Raw genomic sequence first — 7904 nt, 5'->3', positions numbered from 1 at the left:
TACATTTTACAAAACAAATAATACGAATAGGAATTATCCAAGGTTGAGACACCTTATTCCTAACAGGACTTGTTTGTCGGTTTCTGTAAAAGTTTTGAATGGCAATCGCCAATCAAATGCCACAGTAGCTAGTTCATGCAAGTGTGGTAATTAATGAGACTTGAGAGAAGTGACAGCACCCAAATGGCAAATACCATAAATTGCATGATCGAGCCGAGATTTTGACATTTGTACAATTGCATTAATGCATTCTATCAGTTTAATTGAATTAATGCCACACTAGCTAGTTCATGCAAGTGTGGCAGTTAATGAGACTTGAGAGAAGTGATGACGCCCAAATACCATTTTATGTTGCGAGGTTGCGATTGGGTGTGATTTTATGTTATCGCAAGGTTGCGAGGTGTTTGCGGTTAAGTCCTTTTAATTTGTGATCATGCGATGTGGTTAAGTTGCTTGCTCGCAGGTTTTGAAGTTGTTTAGCATTTTAAGTTGCGATCTGGCGACAGGTAAGTTTTGGTCTGATTTTGTGGTCATTGCATGCTCGCGGGTTTGTAAGTCTTAAGTCAAAAAGTGTTGCGAGCATGCAATGGCGGTTAAGTGTCTTGTTATCGCGGGATCACAAGGGTTTAAGTCAAGTTAAGTTTCTAGTTGCGAGCTTGTGATGAGTTAAGTTATTTTGTTAGATCAACGGTTGTCGCTCACTCACGAGATTCTTTGAGGATTCGTAAAAGGGGTTGCGATCTTGTGATTAAGAGGATTTGGTAGCATTGTCGCTAACTTGCTAACACGTGGACTTGTTTGTCGGGTTCTGTAAAAGTTTTTAATGCCAATCACCAATCAAATAGAAGGGCATGAATTCAAATTTTGCTCGAGTACTTCAATTTGAAGTTTGAATTAATGCCACAGTAGCTAGTTCATGCAAGTGTGGCAATTAATGAGACTTGAGACTTGAGAGAAGTGACGACGCCCAAATAGTAAATACCATAAATTGCATGATCGAGCCGAGGTTTTGTATAATTGTATTAATGCATTCTATCTTCGAGGTAATCTAGTGAATTGAGCTCTGCAACAACGCTGGAGAATTCAGAGTGTTGGGTGTGAGAAAATTTCAGAAAATTGGTTAATTTTTTCTCCTGCAGCTAAAATGAGCTAGGCAACGAGTGGTACTGGAGGTTCTAAGCCCAAGCCCAAGCCCACGACAAGTGGAGCAGGAGGACCTGGAGGTTCCAAGGCCAGTGCCACTGAGGAAACGATGGTTAAGAAATACAAAGAAGAATTTGTAGATTTGATGCCAGGGACTTCCGTTGCTTTGAATACAAATCATTTGGCATGGAGAGATTTATGGAGCCAATACAGAAACCCTACCACGCTTAATATGACTGGTTCTTCTTTGTTTCATTATTTCTGGAAAAATAGGGTTAAGGGTGTCCCGATGTCAAACCCTTGGGATTTAAATATGGCAAAGTTAATTGTGCCATATGTGTATGTTGATGTGGATTTGATCAAAGAGTTGGCCAAATGCTATTGCCCAGTATCTAGGGTAATCAGAAGAAAGAACCAATCTGCCCTAATTTCAATTAACAGAGCTAGCTTTGTTGAAGCTTTCCAGATTACTGGTGTTACATGTACAGATATAGATTTGGAGCAGATTGTAGAGGATTATGACAAATACAAAGGTGTTATCAAGAAGCATGCAATCCCAAGATACATGCCTAGGGTGAATAGGAAGCCGGTTATAATTCCAGAGAGTATCGAACCACCATTTGACATCAAACCTTTCCACCATCATATGCATTGTACAATCTATGGATTATACAATGTGTTGGGTTTTGATGGAGATTCAACAGTGTCAGCTGAATTACTGATTATGGCCATGGCCATTCAACACCCAAATGTTAACAAAGATTACAATTATGTGGGCTATGTGGTTGATCACATTCATAATGCTCTAGTTGAAATTCAGAGTGGTGGTCCACCCAGCCCTACATTCAAGCATTATTCATTGTTGATGCATTTAATCTTGTTCTATAATGTTGAGTTCATGGATAAAGAATTGGAGCTTTTCAAAGAAGAATTGAGTGTCTTGATGCCAATACAAAGATGGACCCAGGTTTGGGACAGTAGTTCTCCCCATTCTTCTTTCCTTTTCTTTGAAAATTGGATTGTTTCGCCAATTATGGAAATGCTAGGAATAAATAGGGAACGATTGTCAATTAATGTTAGGAGAGTTTTGAGACCTTACTAGTTTGTTCCAAACTAGTCTATTTCACATAACTGGGGGGACTTTTATTTTTTTGATAACTTTACTGTGATCAAAGTCTATGGGTGTCCTCAGCCTCCCCATATTTTACTGAAATTTGTTCCAATTAGGATTGCTTTTATGGAGTTTATTTGGCAATTGACCCTAGTTGAAAAAGAATACCTTGACAAACACAGGAAGAGTTCTCTTCTTCCTAGGCTTTGGGTTGCATCTGATTTTACCATTGGTAGGAGTTCCTTTGATGAAGTAAACAATATAGGTTGGTTGATGTTGTGTCTAGATTCTGTGATCCTGAACAATTTATTAAAATTGCATTGCCAAAAATGACACCTTGGGCCAACATAAAGGACCATGAACCATTGGATGATGAAGATGTGGTTAGAAATTTGCTGAGAAAAGATGAATTACAAGAAAGGAGAAGAAAATGGAAAAATTTGATGAGAGTTGAAGCAGAATTGAAGGTTGCTGACCCTAGTTTCTCAGGTTTTTGCCCTGATAGCCCGTACCTGGAGAGGATTAACAAAATGTTGAGTTTATATGAAACTCTGATGGAACAAATGCCTCAAATTCCAGAAGTGGTTGCTCAGCAGCAAGACCCCCAAGAAGGACATTCTTCAAATGGCAAGAGGTCACTTAGTGTGTATGCTGATGATGTAGAGAGTGGGGATGAAGTTCAATCTACCCGAGTGCCAGGTGCAAAGAAACAAAAAACCATTGAGGTTGGTACAATTGTGAGGAGAGACCTTGCTAGAGCAATTGTTACAGAACAAGGACACTACTTTCATCAAATAAGGACACATCTCAGAGAAGCAAGGCAGAATGAAGAACAGGGAGAAACAAATGAAGCCCTTGCTCAAGGCTTTGATGAGCGTGTGATGTGGTCAAATGAGTTCATGAAAGGGAGAAACAAACGAAACCCTTGTGATCCCATGATGACTTTATTAAGTCAGATGAATTTAAAAGTTTTTTGACAAGGTTGAAACAAAATCAATTAAAACAAAATCTGATCATAGAGGAAACAAATGAAGAAAAGAAAGAGGAGATCATCAAGGCACTGGAGGAATATGATCCTGACAGGGAGGAAATATTTGTGGAACAGGAAAGACAATTGATAAAGAGTACTGGTATGATTATGATGCCTGACTGGGATATCTAGTCTATTTTTATTATTGATCAAATTAGGAAGCAAGAGGACCCAATGTTTAGAACTGAATTTGAAATTGGAGATGTAATAAGAGGATCAGGATTTAATCCTAAGTCAAAGACACTTGTTGCTTGGTCTTTGGCCCCTTCCACTCAAAAGCCCCACCTTCTAAATATCCAAGTAGAAAAGAAAGTTGATAGAATGATCTGGAACTTGCAGAACACAACTGACACGAAGATTGCCTCATATTTTACTCAAGTTTCTTTCATGAATTTATCAAAAATAGAGGATTTGTCAAGAAGATACACAGAAACATATACCCAATTGATTGCATTGTCTAAAAAATATGAAGAGACACTGATGAAGAAGGGCTCTCTGGAGGAAGAGTTAGTGGAATTGAAAGAAAAAATTGCAAATGAGCCCCCTCTAATACAGATTACAGAACAAGTACAAGAAATACCAGCTGACGTGACAGCAAAAATGGAGGAATACACAGGGAAAATTGAAAAGCTAGAAAAGGAACAAAATGTCAAGGCTATCTCTATTGTGTCAGGAATTTTGAAACACAGGATTAATGTATTGAAAGACAAATTGATGGTTGTGCATGATTTGCACATTTCTTTGAAAGAGGTGAGCAAAACATCCTCTGAGGTTGTCACTTTTCTTGGACCTTTGTTCAATGTTTGGTCAGGAAGAATCAGATTAATGGATAAGCTAGATACTGCAATGATGTATAGTGACGAGTTCCCTCCCAAGATCAGTGACACTAAGGACATGGTGGAGGTAATGAATGCAGCTTATGCATTTTTCACAGGGAAGGATGTGCTTATAAATGAAAAATTACAGACATTTGGGGAAGGTTATAATAAATTGGTGCCTTCAATTTATGGTAGTAATGGACATTTGAAATCAGTTTCTGATTGGACCAGTGAATTTGATTTGATTCTGGAGCAAGAAGAAGTAATCAAGCATGTAAATGAACAGGTTGATGCCGATTTCCTTAACGGTCTGCTTGATTCACTGTTCAAGGTTGAGGTTGACCATGCAAAGTTTATTGTTGAGTCCAAGGCAGTTACAGATGCCAGATGGACAGATTCAGTTGCAAAGTTGGAAGAGGTAAAGGCATTCAATTGGCCAACAGACAAAGAGGTGGACAGGTGGCAAGCCATGCTAAAGCCAAAGAAGAAATCTCAGGTTGAGGTTGCTACCCAAGATTCCTCACAGTAATCCTAAGCTTTTTGAATCCTCGGGTTGAGGTTGCCACTTTTATTGATCAATGATGTTGAACTTGAAAACTCTTATATAGTTATAATAGCTCAACTGTTCAAGAATTTGATAAGTGCATAGTTGAATCGCATTGTGAATTTACTTTCTTATATCATTATGAATATAATATCAATATAATTTGCAGTTTGAGATCTTCACATAATTGTCTTTGTGTTGAATTTATGTTTTCACTGTGAATTGAATGGTCAAGGGTTTTTCAGTTTACATATGTATCTGGGTTGTGTATGTAATGGCATTATTCATAATTTCATTCGGCATTCCCATTTATCTGCAAATGAATCTTATTGAAGTTTATTATCAGGTTGTCTTTGAATTGTAAGTGACTCTATGCCCTAGGATAAGGCACTGGTCTGTTGTCTTGATGTTTTACTAATTATGTTGTATTCATATCTATTGTGGTGTTTAATACTTTCATTCTTAATACTCTTATGATTTTATATTCTATGGATGTTTATGTAATATATATGGAGGTGTTCTATGACTATGTCTATAATCCGCCTACCAATTACAATGAGGTGAATCCTTAATATGATTCCAGACTAACAGATGAAAACTTACATACACCATTACAATGCAACAAATGAAAAAAGTTAAATATCATGATTCTGATCATTTGAAAGAGATAGAATTATACACAAAATAAATTTATATATAACTCCTTCAAGAACCTACACAAAGCTTGACACTAAATGCTTTTCATTTGCTATGTGTGATCAATAAAATAGTAGAATGAAATATTCATTGAAACTATGATAGAATTATACACAAAATAAATCTATATATAACTCCTTCAAGAACCTGCACAAAGCTTGACACTAAATGCTTTTCATTTGCTCTGTAAATGACTATACAGTATACAACGTGCTCCCTTCACCTAGAGTCTAGAATCACTACTGGAACCAGAAAAGGAACCCCAATGACTATACAACTTGCAAAACTGCTTGAGCCATGCCATTATCACCCTGATGCCTTCGGATGGAATGTGAGATGTACGTTTTGTCCAACAGATTGTTTCCAAATAGAGGAGGAAGCCTTCATGCCCAAGAATAGAGATAATGGAAAGAGGAGCTCGAGCCTTCATGCCCACGATCAGGGAAAGTGAAAACATGAGCTTTAAGGTAAATGTAATATGTTGGGGAGGGGTTGTAGCTTCCATGTCATCACAAAGAAGACTGGCTGCCACTCCCCACCCAAACAAATCCTTCGTTCATTCCTCTGTGGGCTCCTTCTTCAAACCCCTTGCCATCCTATGGCAGAGTAGAAGCAGAGGATGTGCCATGCTTGGCCTTTCTTGACAAGAAAAGGCTTTCACACCCCCTCAGGCAATCCTTCTCACTTTCACAACCCCTATGACAATAAAAAAACTCGCACAGAAGAAAACAAAAAAACACCCATCCGGTATCACAGAGCACACAACAACTCCGTGCACGATCCTGCTCAAACATCATCTTCCTTTCTGAGGAAAAAACCACTCTCAGAAAATGAAAAAGATTTCTTTTCTGAGTTTCTCTTCTACCAATTAAGTCACCACTCCATTGTATTTATAACATTTTCACACTTCTTTGGTGATGCTCATTCACGTGAAAAATCATCATTTTGGTGTTTTTCAACATGACTGTAGACTCTAGAAGTCATGCCTATCAAATCCACTGCATCCCGCTAAGGCTCATCTATTGTGAACGATTTTGTTCTGATTTTATTCCTCCTTGATTGGACAAATTCTGCTTCAAAATCCCTGACAACAAGCAACCTGAGCTCTTATTTCTCAGAGAAATCTGTGATCTCCCATCTCTAACTCAGAAGCTATCAAATACTTTTATGCCTCTGAAATCGTCGTCCTCACTTGTCTAATCAACCTCGACTCAACAGAAACCTTCAAACTAGTCCCTCAAGAACGAGTCAGCATCCAAGCCTTAAAAAATTTAGGTTGCGAGCTAGCGACCAGATAGTTTGTGGTTAAGTTTTATGGTTATCGCTAGCTCACAAGGTAAAATGTCTGAAGACATGATCAAGTCGCGAGCTGGCGACAAGTTTGTTTGGGTTTACATCGCGAGGTCTCTAGCTTTTTGGGTGTTAGTGTTTTATGTTACCGAGCTGGAGATTGTTAGTGAAATTGCTTTGATCGCGAGGTCTCAAGTTGGTCTGATCTCATACATTATAGCCGCGAGAGTTAGCGAGTAACTCATTTCATACAGTTGTCGCTAGCTCTCATGTTTGTTTAATGTTAGCATTTCTAGGTCACGAGCTAGCGACTAGACAGTTTGTGGTTAGGTTTAATGGTTATCGCCAACTCGCGAAGTTAAATGTCTGAAGATCTGATCAAGCCGCAAGCTTGTGAGTGAAGTGCTAGCGGTTAAGAGATAAACAGTTTTATGTTGGCGAGTACGCAACAAGGGTTAAAGTTACCACTATCTCCAAGTCGCAGCAGTGACGAGGACTTAACATTTTGTGGTCAAGAATTGGCGAGTGCCAGTTTAGTTTCCCTCAGTCGCTAGATCTCGAGGTTACGAAGGCTTAGCATTTTCAGCTTGCGAGTTGGAATTGAAGTTAATATCTTGAAATTGCCAATATTTTTTTTTTATGGTTTGAAAATAGCTTGAAATCGCCAATATTTTATTTTTATGGTTTGAAAATAGGTTGAAATCGCCAATATTTTTTTTTAATGGTTTGAAAATAGGTTGAAATCACCAACGCAAATATTTTTCTGGTTTTAAAAATATTACAATTCGCCCATGCAATTATTTTTTGGGTTTTAAAAATAGTACAATTCGCCAGGATTTTTCACAAACTTTGAGCGATCACAGCTAATTCGCCAATGGAGATTATTATTTTTCTCCGTAAACCGCAAAAATTCGTCAGTAAAATTAAAATTTTCTTCGAAATTATACAACTTTTGCCAGGTTTTTACACCTTGTCCAAGGGAGGGGTTTCTTAAAGTTTTCCCTATAGTGAAGACATCAACATATATCTCAAATTTGAAGGAGATAAGATACTCGTAAGTGAAGTGTTTGTAGATGATATCATATTTGGAGGCAATGATGACATAAGAAATGACTTTGCAAATGAAATGAAAAGTGAGTTTGAAATGTCTCTAGTGGGAGAGATAAAAAAATTCACAGGCTTGCAAATACAACAAATGAAGAGTGGTATTTTTATCACACAGTCTAAATATGTGAAAGAAGTATTGAAGACATTTGGTATGAGTGACTGTAA

Source organism: Cryptomeria japonica, chromosome 11 (assembly GCF_030272615.1).
Source record: "Cryptomeria japonica chromosome 11, Sugi_1.0, whole genome shotgun sequence".
NCBI lineage: Eukaryota > Viridiplantae > Streptophyta > Pinopsida > Cupressales > Cupressaceae > Cryptomeria > Cryptomeria japonica.
The sequence above is the reverse complement of the archived record's forward strand: the minus strand, read 5'-3'. Positions refer to the sequence as shown.